At 45.6% G+C, this 15,020-nt stretch overlaps 1 protein-coding gene across 1 annotated transcript in view; it reads right to left on the bottom strand.

Moving 5' to 3' along the window:
* Ston1 (stonin 1) overlaps positions 1 to 8,730 on the bottom strand; it is a 39,705-nt gene extending 30,975 nt beyond the window's left edge. Inside the window, exon 1 of the mRNA XM_051175242.1 lies at positions 8,634 to 8,730. The gene's annotated coding sequence lies outside the window, so the exon portion shown is untranslated. The remainder of the gene's footprint in view (positions 1 to 8,633) is intronic.
* Positions 8,731 to 15,020: the final 6,290 nt, after the last annotated feature.

The following is a 15,020-nucleotide window of genomic DNA, read 5'->3' as shown; positions in this document are numbered from 1 at the left end:
GTTACTGATAAGACTCCTGCAAAACCCAACATTCTCTGAGATAAATATAGATGCCAGGGTTTGGTTTAAGGTTTAAGGGTTTGGTTTCCTTAAGACATAAAACCACCAACAGATAAAGCAAACAGATGGCACTGATTAGAGGGACACAGTGGCTCTTTGGTGGCCACCATTACCCTGCTGAAAAGCCCAGAAGCTAAGCGGTGAGAGGTGCCAAATGGCCAACTCCAAACTTCAAGGAAACGCATCCAAAAGCATTCTAAATTGATTACTGAGAAAACGGGATCTATCTGGAGGTGTGGCCACAGCCTCTCAGTTTAGACTCCATGAAGCACAGTCCTTGCTAGAAAGAATTAAGCAGAGGATAGGCGGCGGGAGTAACTGCCATTTGTGGATATTAACATATGCCCAGGACTTGCTATGTCCTAGAATCTCATTTGGATTCAGGCACACTTATTAGGCTTTCTTATTAATGTTTTTATAGAGGAATCGATTTAGCTGCAGAAATGTTAAATCACTTGCCGAAAGTCACACATCTAGTCGGCAGCAAAGCCTGCCTTGCAATCCAGTCCTGCTTAATTCCACCCTCTGTTTGTCCGCCCTTTTGACTGAGAGCTGCAGTGAGATCAGAGAAAGCAGAGGGCTGTGGCCAGTCTTATTCCTTAAGGTTAAGAAGAGGGGGCTGGCAAGATAGTTCTGCAGTTCAGAGTACTTAATGCTCGCCCAAAGGACTCAAGTTCGTTTCCTAGCCCAACTATCTGTAACTCCAACTCCAGGGGATCTGAAACCCTCTTCTGACCCCCATGGGTACCTGAATAAAACATGGCATACATTCACAAGAACATACACAGATAAGCCAGGCATTGGTGGTGCATGTCTTTAATCCCAGCACTCAGGAGGCAGAGGCAGGTAAATCTCTCTGAGTTTGAGGCTAGCCTGGTCTACAGAGCTAGTTCTAGGACAGGCTCCAAAGCAATACAAAGAAATCCTGTCTGGGGAAAAAAATTCTCAACAGGACCCCAAATAGCATGGGAAATAGCCCCAAGCATTAACAAATAAGGTTACATGAAGCTAAAGAGATTCTGCACAGCAAAATATAGTGTTATCAGCAGAGTGACCAGACAGCCTGCTGAATAAGAGAAAATCTTTGCTACCTATGCTTCAGGCAAGAGCTTAATACACAGGATATACAAAACAAAACAAACAAACAAAGCAATATAAAAGCTACACACTAAAATTCAAAAAAAACAGCTGTCAATCAATAAATGGGCCAATGAACTAAACAGACCTCAAAAAAAAAAAAAAAAAAGAAAGAAAGAAAGAAAGAAAAAAGAAAAAAGAAAGGAAGGAAGGAAGGAGGGAGGGAGGAAGAGAAAGAAAGGAAGAAATGCAAGTAGCCAATAAATATTTTTAAAGCATTCATGGTCTAAACAGGTAAAAGGCACTTTTCCCTTCCCTGTCTCCAGCCAGATGAAGTCATGAACCTGCCTCCCCAAATCGTCTACCCAGTATACAAGGAAGTAACAACACTGCCCACAGACTCACATGATGACATTAAAGTCTTCCCCAGAGAGGAACATCTCAACAACCTGCAGGTCATCATCAAAGGCCCTCAGGGGACCCCTATGCCACAGGCCTGTTCCATATGAAGCCCTTACTAGGCAGACTTCCCTGCCTCCCCAGCCAACGGCTACTTCCTAGCTAAGATCCACCAAATGCGAGTATCAATGGTGAGATCTGTGCCAGTGTGCTCAAGCGGGACTGGATGGCTGAGCTGGACATCCAACGTATGCCGCTGACCTCAAGGGCCCGCTGATCGACCCTCACCAAGTCTACGCTTAATGAGGAGCCAGGCCGCCTGCTTCTGGAGAACTGTAAGAGAATGCCCTGCCTGTCCACTCCCAGAAATCCATGGGTGTGCAGCTGCAGAAGGGTTGATGCTACCCGGGACCTGGCCAGTGCGGCTACATTCACCTCCTCTGACCCTCTGACCCTAGTGGACTAGAGGCAGCACTGAGGCGACTGTAGGGGGCTGACAGACACACTGATGGACAGATGGACAGTTATTGAAAACGTGGACAAAATCTCCAGGAAACAACGACCATGAAAGTGGTATAAGACGTCTGCCACAGAAATTGCCAGTTATCGCTCGCCTAAATAAAAGGAGACAGGAAGGACCTGGAGAGATGGCTTAGCTGGTAAAGGAGCTTGCCCTGTAATCCTGACAATCTGGACTTTTTCCCCAGAACCCATGCAAAGGTAGAGGGAGAGAATCAACTCTAAAAGTTACCTTCTGACCTGTACATGTGTACTGAGGCACACATGCACCCCCATACACATAGGCACGTGCACATACACACACACACACACAGAGAGAGAACCAGCTCTAAAAGTTACTTTCTGACTTGCACATGTATACTGCAGTACCCCCATACACACACCCATGTGTACATACACACATGCACGTGCGCGCACACGTGCACACACACACAGATGATGGTGGCAAGTATTTTATAATGTGATAGCAAGATCTAGTATTGTTAAGATGTCATTATAAGCCAGGCCTCTGGTGCACGCCTCTAATCCCAGCTACCGAGGCCTGCATGGTAAGTTCAAGGCCACTCTCCACAATTTAATGAGATATGGTCTCGGAATGAAAACAAAAAGTGCTGTGACATAACTGTAGCATGTGTGATGCCTGGGTTCAATTCCTAAAGATGTGGGAGAGACATCAGCATAAATTAAATGTAATGGTAATAAAAGCTCTCAGTAGAGTTTGCTCTGTCTGTGTGCATGCAAGTAAACAAAGCTTGATTGACACAAGCTGGTAAAACCCAAAGGGGACACGAAGTCCTTAAAATTAAGAAATAGTTATAGTAATTCTGTTGTGCTTCCTTATATGTCAGGGGTTATTCTAACATTTTCCTGTGCATTATCTCCTAGAGAATACTTTGAATGGAACTGTTATTGTTTGTATTTCAAGTATGGGAGACAGAGGAAAAACTAAGGTCACTCAGCTATGAAAACGCAAATGCTGACTGACAGGTGAATCCAATAAAATTTACTAAGCCCTGACCTAAACATACATATTAAAAATAAATGAGAAAAAAAAAAGTCCTAGGAGCTATTGGAGAGAAGTCGGATTGCTTGAAATGACAGTCAATCGCCGTCAAATTTCCAACCAGAAGCAATTTGGGAAGACAACAGCATGACACCTCCCACACACTGAGGGAGATTTTTACATGGAATTCCCCATTTCCAGGTGACAGCAAACCAGACCCCTGAACGTGGGTATCAGTTCTGAGACCTGGGCAGACTATGGGGCTGCCGACAGTGAAACCAGTATTTATTCCTAGTGCACAAATGGGCTTTGGGAGCCCATTTCCTATGCAGGGATGCTCTCTTAGTCTAGATCCTCAGGGGAGGGCCTAGGCCCTGCCCCAAATAATGTGTCAGACTTTAATGACCCCTCATGTGAGGCCTCACCCTCCCTAGGGAATGGAAGGGTGTGGGATGGGGGGGCTGGTGGGGGGCATGGGAGGATGGGAGAGGGAACTGGTATTGACATGTAAAATAAGATTTTTTAATTTAAATAAAAAGTTACTTTTAAAAAACAGTAGGAAATAGAGAATGTGTGTCATTATTCTGCTGAAGTTGAAGTTGGCTGTGAGCTCCCTTTGGCCAAATGAGAAAAGATAAACGCCAAGTAATGGTGGAGTCACAGCACCCATTAGAGGCCACAGGTAAACTTCTCGAAGGGACATTCATATTCCTACCTCTGAGACCAGAAAGAAATCTCATTATTTTGTTAAGTACAAACAAGATCTCAAATATCACTCTAAGTATGATAATTTGGGAAGGGACCCTTCACCCTTATAATGATTTTTCTTCCTTTTTTTTATTTTATTATATTTTATTTTATTTTTTGAGATTTATCTAGTATTTTTTATATTGCATGTGGTGGTATGGGCATGTACATGCAGGTGCCCATGGGAACCAGAAGAGGGCATTTGATCCCTTGGAGCCTCTAGTACAAGTGGTTGTGAGCCACCTGGCATTGGTGCTGGGAACCAAACTCAGGTCCTCTGCAACAGCAGTACTCACTCTTAGCCATAGTCTTGCTACTTAGCCCTGGCTGTCCTGGAACTCACTATGTAGACCAGGCTATCCTGGAACTTAGAGATCCACCTGCCTCTGCCTCCAGAGTGCTGGGATTTAAGGCTGGCGCCACTACACCTGTCTACAATGTATTTCCAATGAGGAAGTCACCATCATTAGAATCATTAACCTTCCAGAAATCTCTCCTTGAGAGTTAGAAGAAAGAAACCCTTCTGGCATCTAAGTCAGCAGGATTCCTCCCCCTCCCCGGGGGAAGGGGGATACAAACAAACTTAGGCAGGTACCATAAAAAAAGAGGGATAAAGTGATCTCCAGGACCTGTCTGCCTGTGGGCCACACCTTGGGATCGAGCTTCAGAATCACGCCAAATGTCCCCATCTCCATTAAAACCAGCCAACCTTGCCAACATATGAGGTCACCCAAAGGTCCAGGCTTCCAGGTGCGAGCTCACTACCCTGTTTTCATAGAACCGAGCATCAAGACACAATGAAATTCTCTATCCATCCCACCCAACACTACTGTAAAGAACAGCGAAAATTCAAGTGGACAGCTCAGGCCACAGTCTGCCTAGTCTGCTTCAAAAAAAGAAAAAGAAAAATCCAGCCTTGTCCCGGAACTGGGCCAGAATCCCATGAAGTTCCTGGAACTGTAGTCTGGCTGGGAAGTTTCCAGAGACCTCTGGACACATCTCACAGGGTAGAGTTTTTTCTCAACTGTGTGTAAGTCTGGAGCAATTCTCAAAGACTTCCAAAGAGAAAGGACCATGGGGGGCAGACTTTAATTAGCAACCAAGATATTTGACTCTTTATTAAAGCAAGATTTTTTAAATTTTTCATTATAATATTGATAATTTGTGTGTGGGGACAGTGGACAGTAGTGGTTGGGTTGTGTAGACTTTCACCACAGATCTAGGTTCGAGGCTTGCTTCCCACAGCTAGCGTCTGTGCAGCTATGGTGAATTGCCCTTTAATCCTGGTTTCTGAATCTCCACAGTGAAAACAATAGTTCTTACCTCAAAGACTTTTAAAATGAAATACTCTGTGCGAGTGTTTCAATGCTCGTTGAATGCTAGCTATCATTACTGTCAAAAGCTGAGTAGCCCTGGCAAACACAGCAAAAAAAAAAAAAAAAAAAGCAACTCTAATCCCCCCATCCATTTCAAAGCATATAATTCCAATTGTTACAGGTGCATTTTCTAAGAGCAAAAGACTAGTGCTTTCTAATCCATGGTTTGCTATTTAAATTCACCCAACCACCCCCCAACCCCCTACCCCTCCCCACTCCCCCACCCCCCGCCCTATACTCTAAGCATCTGCCTTGTGATTCAGTATCCTGTACCGCATAGTGTTTAAAGGCCATGTGTGGCAATTCCTCTGGGTGAGTTTACTTTTCGACAACCTCTGCTCTCTTCTCTGGAGATGTAAGCCCCACAACACCTATATTTCTAACCCATCCCACTGGGCCAGATGATAGCTGACTTTCTCCTGGCTATTTAGAAATGTGGCTTCCACCTCACTACCCATCACACTCACCCTGAGATCGGGGAACCTTCTGGGGTCTTCCAACATCTCCAGCATCTCTCCATGAAGCCCAATCAGAGGCTGCTTTAGCCAATCTTTGCAGCTGGATGTCTGGCAGACTACCCTATTTAACTAGATGCATTCCATAATGGATGCAAAAGGGAACATGGCCAGATGGGCAGTGTTTCTCCAAGCAGTAGAAGGTTGACTTCCAGGTCATTAGATACAGGATTAAAAATTCTCAGGAAGAGGAAGAAACGGAAGATTCTTATCGAGGTACATTGTTTTCCTGAACCATGAGGCCATACAAGCTTACTCGCATTTAAATGAAGGAGGTCCTAACTTTATGATGCTCTAGACCCTGACAAAGCCTTTCTGATTCATCCATAAATGAGGCTCTCAGGCTAGGCAGAAGTTATAGCCTGTTTAAAATAAGCCCTTCCCCCATACTCAATGAATCCAGCTTTTAAAGCCCTTATTTGTTTATTTATTCTCTCACAATGCCACATGTATATGAAGTGTACTTTGATTATCTTCCCCCTCATCTCACTGTCCTCTTGACCCACCCTCCCGGCCGTGGCCGTGTGTGTGTGTGTGTGTGTGTGTGTGTGTGTGTGTGTGTGTGTGTGTGTGTGTTCCACTTCACTGTATTATGATTGCTTATTTTAGCATGGGTTATTTACTTGAGCAAGGGCAACTTACCAATTGTTTTACCACTAGGAATAGCCCCCTAGAAACCATTTTCTGTAACTCCTCAGGGAAGGGTGGAGCTTTATGAGTCCCTCCCACATTTGTGATGGATGGATGATGGGCCCCAGTTTGTGCAGGAAGCCTGGCTGTTGTTATGAGTTCATGGAGGTGCCATCCATACCATGTGAAAAAAAGGACAGGTGCCTTCCCACCAGTCTGTTCTCCCATTCTCTCTGCCCTCTCTTCCTGCCACGTTCCCTGAGCCTTGTAGGGGAGGGTGTAGATGTCTCATAAATAGTCACTTATTCTCGGGACTAAAAGCATATGAGTCTCTGCACTAACCACAGTCTTTAAATCTTTATTCCTCACCTGACCGGCTTTAAAAGGTTGTTTGTCACACATGTTATGATCCCATTGTTGTTTGCAGAGAAAGAGAATAGCTCAAAAATTTCAGAAGCTTGTCTTCCTTCACGGCTAGCTTAAGGACCTGAATTCAGATCTCCAGCACCCACATAAAACATTCAACTTGGCAAAAACAGGGCATGCCTGAGCAGAGACTAGGTGATGCTGGCATTTGAGAGTCTGTTGGAAAAAAAACAATGAGCTCCAGGTTCAGTGAGAGACTCTGTCTCAAGGGAATAAGGCAGAGAGGGTGACTGAGTGGGACACCCAGCACCCTCCCCTGCCATCCGTAGAAGCAGGAACACAGGCATACATCACACACACATAACCACACCCTCAAGAAACAAACAGGTATGTATTCCTCACACAAGATGAGGTGCAGTACTCCCCTGCAGTTCCTCCCATACAGCTCAGTTTTGATGGAGCCCTGGCTGCTTTCAGTAGCTCTGATTCTGAGTCAGTAAGTGGGACCATCAACCTCACCCAGTCCCTAAAACACAAGCAGAAGTACAACAGAAACTACTCCCGGTTCCATTTGCATAGTCCTATGCAAGACTCAGAGGGCTCTCTGAAAGCACCCAGAGAACCAAGCCCATCATGGAAACACTGATTCAGCCATAATAGGACCCGACATAAAAACCACACAAATGAACTAAACAGCTCCTCCACCCAATCAGAACTCAGCCAAAGCTACAGCCTCGGGGTAGAATAAGTGTGCTGTCTTTTTTGTTTTGCTTGTGGTTCTCCTCATTTTAGCGTTTTCCATTATTCTCTCACTTGTTTGCACGATTGCAGATGGAAAGACAACAGCCTTCCTGCCCAAGCATGTCAAGCAAATTTAAACCTCTAGCCTGGGGGAGGCTGTAATAGCTGGGTTAGAGCAGCCTAAAAAGCAAGCTCCCGTTAACACAGTTAGTGAAAACTGACCCTTTACTTTAGGAAGATAAGCTTCTGTGTGGTAATTTTATTTACTGTTAATTGCTTTTTGTTTGTTTGTTTGTTTGACTTATGTGAAGGGGGCAGAGCATGTGCTACATACATCGATTGAATGTAGGCAACAATGTGAGGGAGTGGATTTTCTCCCTGCACTGCCTAGGGTCCCCAGCAATCCAACTGAAGTTGTCAAGGCTTAGCAGCAATCACCTTTACCCCCTGAGCCATCTCACCAGCCCTGAATAGAACTTTTTGGCTAGCATTTTATTTTTCTTTATGAGCTTTGCCGCCAAATTAGATTAACTGTCATTGTTGAGGGGACATACAGTTGGAAAGAAAGGAGACAGATGACTGACAATTAGATATCCAGAGTGGCTGCTACCGAACCATACACATAGTAGAATTCTAAAAGGAATATATTTCATTCGCACCTGCACCCACGAGGACCACCACATGCCTAATCCTGGAGCAGGTCACTGAGGCAGCAAATACTAGGGCAGTGTTCTGATGCCTGTGTGACCCCTTGGTCTGGCTGGTTCGGCTTGACTGATCATCTCAGAGGACAAGGGGGGGGGGCGGGGGAGTGGAAGTGAAGCCAGAGGCAAGAAGGGACAGGACCCCAGAAACAGGAGCCAGGAAGGTGGGGGTTTGGGAGTGTCGTGGGGGTGGGGATTCTGAGCCCTGAGGGTCAGCGTCTGGTGCCCAGATCTGGGTGGACCACGCATGGGTTCCTACAGTCCCTTCCCCATCCAGCCCAGAGACCTGACTTTTCTTTCTTTACAGTCAGGCCCAGGGCAGAGAGGGGCCCAGCCCCTCGCGGGCCCTGGACGGCCCCGGAGGTTGCCGAGGATGGGGAACCCGGGAGATGTCCTCTGCCCCCGCTCCCAAACTCCAGAGAGCCGAGGCGACCCCACCCTGGAGCGGGGCTCCCGCCAAGCCTCCTCCTGCCCGTCCCTGGGGCTGATCACTCACGGGCAGCGCGGCTGGGGCTCCGACTCTGGCCGCGGCCATGGCCATCCACATAGGGAAGAGGAGAGGGGAGGAAGGGGAGGGAGAAGGGGAGGGAGAAGCGGAGGGAGGGCCCTGGCGTCTGCTCAGAAGAGGGCATCGGGCGAGCATTCCTTCAGTTCCCGCCCCGCTTCCACTGTGGGATCCTCCCTTCTTGCTCCTTGTTCCAGCCTGGATCCCCCAAAGTTTGTCTGGTGTGAGAGATTGGACATTCGCTCCTCTCCACGAGCCAGCTGTCCCGCCCAAGCCTGTAGTTTCCAAAAGAAGGAGACATAGTTTCACTCGCAGGAGCTTGGGGGGAGGGAAGGGGGCGCTGTCACCAAATTTTCCTGGACGCCTCTAGGAGGGCCTCCTTTTCCTTGCAAAGTTGAAGCAGCCAAGTCCACAGCAAAGGATGGGTCGTCATGCTAAAAATCCCTCCTTCCTGGGAGAAATGCACACTCATGGAGGACCAGGTGAGTGAGCGAAGGGCCACGCTGTGTACTGTGTGCTTCCGGGAGAGCACAAAGCATGGGTTCCAAAATAGCACTTCTCTACTCCTTGCCTGCTAACAGGTGACTCTCGCACATCTTGGCCTCTTTCCCAAGTGAGCCTGAACCAGTCACAACAACAACAAAAAATGCAAGTAGGGCACCCTTTTTCCTGGAAGGACACAGAATCCCAGAATGGAGGAGACTTGAGTTGGATTGGCTAGGGTGTGTGTGCCTGAAGAGGAAACCCAGGCCGAGGGTAGTTTGGAGTCTTTAGTAGAAGTGGCAATGGGTGCAATAGAGTATGAACCAGGGCCTTCTGACTCGACTGGGTTCCCATTCGTATTTGCATTCTTCAGGGTGGACACTCAGTGGGGCACCATGTGAACTCAGAATGGCATTTGAGAAACCATGCTTCAGTGGTCCAGACGATAGATGGCCTGGGAAGAGGAAGAAGAGGACCTGTGTGTAAGTTAGAGGGCCGATGAACATCTGAACCTGAGTGCTGGGCTGCCAGGTGGGAATCCTGAACTCACACAGCAGTGGGATTCCTCTTAAAAATACCTCCCCCCCCCCTTCTTTGTCTTTCTCCTCTCTCCCTCTCGCGTCTTTCTCTAGCTCTCTGCCTCTCTCTATACCTTTGTCTCTCCTCCCATGAGGCCGCTCTGCAGCCCCCCCCATAAAGAAACCTTCCAAGTGGGAAGCCACCCCATCATCCCCACCCTCACCCGGTGTAGTCTTTGTGGCCTTGGAAAACCTGGCAAAACAGAAAAGATATTCAAGTAGTACATCCAGCCATCAGGATCCAGGAGGAAATGGAGCTCCAGAGAGGGCACAGGTGTGTCTGATGCCACACAGTTGGGCACATTGGGGATGATGCCATTGTCTGGTAAGATTTCTAATTGTGTTTACGCTTAGAGCACAACACAAATAACAGAAATAAACAGAAGAAGGAGTGTCCCTCACCTCCCCATTTCCCTTATTACCATCCTAGTAATGGCCAAGGTCTGAGGTCTGAGCCCAGAACATAGGAAGTAAAAACGTGGTAACTTAGGTGGGGATTTTCCTATGGAAGCAGACAGGAGCTGGTCATCCTTCTGGTTAGGAGGCAAGGGGACTGCAGAGCAGAAAGGGCAGAGGAAATGAGAGAAAGAAGGGAAGAAAAAGGAAGACAGGGTCTGGCTAAGCATGGCTCAGTGGTGCTTGCTTACCATGCAAAGCCTGGAGTGTCGTTGCCAGCACCATGTTTTGTGTTTATGTATGTCCATGTGTGGGTGTGTGAGTGTATTCAGAGAGGCCAGGAAAGGGATAGAGTTACAAGCAGTTCTGAGCTTCCCAACATGGGTACTGGGACCGGAACACTGTATTCCAGAGCACCGAAGTATATAGATGACAGAGAGATAGGTAGGGAAGACAGATGATAGGTTGACATATAGAGATAGATGATAGATACTAGATGATAAAAAGATAGGTGATAGGTAGATAGAGATAGAAGATAAATAAGACAGATGATAGAAAGATAGGTAGATATATAGAAGACATGATAGATGTAGATGACAGATAGATAGATAGATAGATAGATATGATAGATAGATAATGAGAGGTAGGTAGATATATGGAGATAGAAGACAGATAGGTGATAGGTAGATAGATGATAGGCAATAGACAATAGACAGATGATAGGTAGATAGGTAGATATAGATAGATGGATAGGTAGATGATAGATAAATATAATAGATAAAAGGTAGATGTCTGAGTTATGCTATCCCTGTGCTTCTGTGCCTTTTGCCACTAGTTTCCAAGGAGGCCGGCCCATCTCAGAAATGCCATGGCTAACTGAAGAGAAGAGGTTTACAGAAATCAACACACTTGCAAAAGTCACTACCACTACAACAGTTTTCTGAGCATACCTATTTAATTTTGTCATCTTTGAGATGAGCAGTATATGGCCTTGATTAGTGGGGTAGCTTGGCTGGTAAAAGAAATCTCACAGAAACCTTGACACTTCTGAAGAGCAAAAGGGCTTGCAATTTTCTAAAGACTGCCACAGTCCATTGAAACCTGTTCTATCTTTTAACTCAGCAGTCCTCCCCTTCTGTGACTCAGCATCGCTTTGGAGCTTGCCAAACACAGATCTCTTTCTTCTGACTCCAGAGCATACCTCCCTAGGAACCTCTCTGGCAGCGTCCTTTTTGTAGTAAAGTCTGGCGGTAAACACCTTAGCCTATCCATAGCTTAGCCACCACAGCCATATCACCATCATTTTATCCCAGCTCCTTTCCCCTGCTGCAGAGAACGGCCTTCTGGTTTTTTCCAGAGCTTTCCTTTTCTCAACAGCCTTTTCATGGAACCACCGAGAATTACCCAGGAGATTCCAGATTTCACACGGTGGTGGGATTATGTTCTAAACACTTCTGGTATAGTCTTTGTGACCTTGTAAAACCTAATAAATGGAAAAGATGTTGAAGCAGACTGTCTGCCCACCAGGATTCAAAGAATTCTGGGATCCATTATCACAAGATCTTCAAAGTTTCTGTAGTGGGACCTGAGGATAATTCATCCAGATACTTTAGAATTCTTTAAATCCAATAGCTAAAGCTATTGCGATCAATAGATCTTTAGAAGGAGGGTTAGGCTTAGTCTCAAATGGTTAATGAGAATATTTTTCATCTCTCAAGCTTCAAAACAATAGTCTCTATTTAGATGACAAGAACCATTCAAGACAAAGTGATAGCTCTGGGGAAACTGTGTTAAAGAAGAAAGCAGTTGGTACATAGACATCTTACATGTATGAAACATTCTGGGCTGACCTGAGCCACTGCTAAGTGTCCTTTTCTGATGAAATTCAACCACACTTTGGTTGGAGACTTCCTGAACTAAAAAGCCTATGTCATCACTGAGAATGCTAACCAAAAGCAACCAGGTCGATTCCAACCAGTCAGCAATTGACAGTCATGTATCATGAAGATGACACTCCTGATATGGCTTGAGCTACACCAACTGGTGCCTACTGGTGGTTCCTGGCTCAGTGCCTAAGAAGTATCCAATAAGCATCTATTGTCTGTCTCCTATGGACAAGATACCCTGCTATGCAGCAAGGGTCAGAGTCTAAGGCTGGTTCCTGCTTCAAGTACCTGCAGGTGCTGAGGCAGACAACATACATTAAAATACAATGTGAAAATTGTCCATCTAACGCAACTAAGAGGTGACCTAAACAGGAAAGATGATGCACTGATACATACCTACAACAGTCAGGAGACTAAGGAAGGAAGATTATGAATTCAAGGCCTAGCAAGAAGGTAGGAATGGTGGGGGAAAGGAGGGAGGAAGAGAGGCCAAGGGAGAATATTTCTTAGTATTTGAAAAGGATGTGACTGACATTCTGTTAACTGGATTAGTTCTATTCTTGGGTCTCGAAGATTTCCCTCCTGGGCATCACACTATACTAGTGGTTTAGGAAAGTGATGGAGTGGAGTTCAGGAATAATTAAAACCTCCAGTGAAACCAACCCTACCGTTCCACCTGGGGAGTTGCCCTTGAGGCCCGGCTCCTCCACTGGTAGGCTCCACCATGCTCCCTCTGCTGGGTTTTCTGTGCCTTTTCATAGAAAGTTGTTTGAACATCCTCTAGCCTTTTCTCCCAAAGATCTGGAAGAACAGAACTACACTTGCCAGCTAGCCTCCTAATTTGGAGCTAATTACTAAACTGCTCAGAAATGTAAGGCAGAGGAATTTGCTTGCAGAGAGACCTCTCATTCATCACCATGGTATCTGAGGACATGGCTGTCAGCAGAGAACAGGAACTTCCTCTTCAAACACAGAATAGACAACCCTTGTTGGCATGGCTCTCGGGTGTTTTCTCACCATCATGTACCATTGTCTATGGTTCTCTTCTTGTTAAAGTTACAGAGACTTTTAAGGGCTTTTAAGACAGGGAAGGGCTGAGCAGTTAAGATCACTTTTTGCTCTTGCAGAGGGCCCTTGTTCAGTCCCCAGCACTGAATCGACATGGTTACAACCATTTATAACTCCAGTTCCAAGGAATCGGCTCTCTTCTGATCTCCATGAGCTTCACACAGCACATGGTGCACACACATGCATGCAGGTTAACATACGTGCATATAGAATGAAACAAATAATTCTTAAAAATACTAACCAGGGCCAACCTCCAAGGGTAATGATGCATAAAACTGATCTATAAATTGCACCTTTTCTATCTGGGGATTTTTACCATGGAGAAGTCTTTCTGTTAACCGAAGAAAGATTTTGGTTGCAACTCATTCTGTGGCTTTAAGCTAGTTGGTTCTGCTTGTTTTAATTTCTTTGCAGGCTGAGTTCTTTGGTTTGCTTGCTAGTTTCTTTCTTTATTTTTTTAATGCAAGAGTTAAAATTACCTCTATCTTGCAGTGACCAAATACTTGGCAGGGAAAAAAAAAAAAAAAAAAAAAAAAAAAAAGCTCAAGGGAGGAAAGTTTTACTTTGCTAATGATTTGGAGAGATGTCAGTGCATCCTGAAAGGGAAAGTCTGGCAGCAGTACTTTGTGCCACGGTTGTTCATTTCTCTGTGGTACAGGAAGCAGACCCCAGCGACCCACTTTCACCAGGTAGGCCTTACACCTTATACTCTACAGCCTTCGAAACGGTCCCCGAGATGGGCACCAAGCATCCAAAGCATGAGCCTGTGAGGGGCGTTTCAGATCCACACAGTGACAACAGGCAAGGAATTTAGAAGTAGTCATGTTAAAGGTCATGTCATGAACCTGTATCTTACCATCACACCAGAAGCAACAGCACCACCAGGAGAACAGAAACATTTTCTTTGGATGCAGAACAAACTATCCCTTATCAGAGTGGCTCTCATATGCTTTCCCAGACATTATCTGCCAGCAATGTTGCTATCTTCATGTTAAATCCCATTTATATGACAATCCAGTTTATCAGCTGTAGAAGCCAGCAGCATTGCATCCGACAACTTAATGAAGGGTGACGTTGACACACATGACAAGACACATATTCATCAGTCTCTCAAGCTGTGCTTGAAGACTCTTGTCCACGCTTCCTCAACTTTCAGTGTGCACGGTGCCTCCAGGCATTAGGAACCACACAATGGACTCCCTTTCCCATTAGACAATTGTTTTCCCATTGGAATTTCTCATCTCATAATTTATCTTTTATTATTTCTTTTTTTCTATTTAGGGGTGTATCTCTCTCTCTCTCTTTCTCTCTCTCTCTCTCTCTCTCTCTCTCTCTCTCTCTCTGTGTGTGTGTGTGTGTGTGTGTGTACGAATGGATATGATGTTCACAGAAACAGGAAGGTGTTACTGATTCCCCTGAAGCTGAAGTTAGAGTGGTGAGCCACCTCATGTGGATATTGGGGCTAGGATTTCAGTTTTCTGCAAGAATAGCAGGTGCTCTTAATCACTGAGCCATCTCTCCAGCCCCATGAGTAAGTTAAAATGTTAGCAATTACATCTTTATTAAGAGATCTGTGCTCTTGATCTCTTTCCCAGTTTCCCAAATTTTCAACAGTATGCATGTAATACATAATCAAGAAAAGGTAGGTTGTCTTGTAAGTTGTCTTGGTTAGGGTTTCTATTGCTGTGAAGAGACACCATGGCCATGGCAACCCTTGTAAAAGAAACATTTAGTTGAGGTGGCTCCTTACTGTTTCAGAGGTTCTGTCTATTATCATGGTGAGGAGCACAGCAACGTGTAGGCTGGAATAGCAGCTAGAGTCCTACATCTTTCAGGCAACAGGAAGTCTACTGAGACACTGGGTGAGATATCCTGACCGCAGGAGACCTCAAAGCCCACCCCCACAGTGACACACTTTCTCTAACAAGGCCACACCTCCTAATAGTGCCACTCCCTATGAGATTATG

This window comes from Phodopus roborovskii, unplaced genomic scaffold (assembly GCF_943737965.1).
Source record: "Phodopus roborovskii unplaced genomic scaffold, PHOROB, whole genome shotgun sequence".
Lineage (NCBI taxonomy): Eukaryota > Metazoa > Chordata > Mammalia > Rodentia > Cricetidae > Phodopus > Phodopus roborovskii.
The sequence above is the reverse complement of the archived record's forward strand: the minus strand, read 5'-3'. Positions and strand labels throughout refer to the sequence as shown.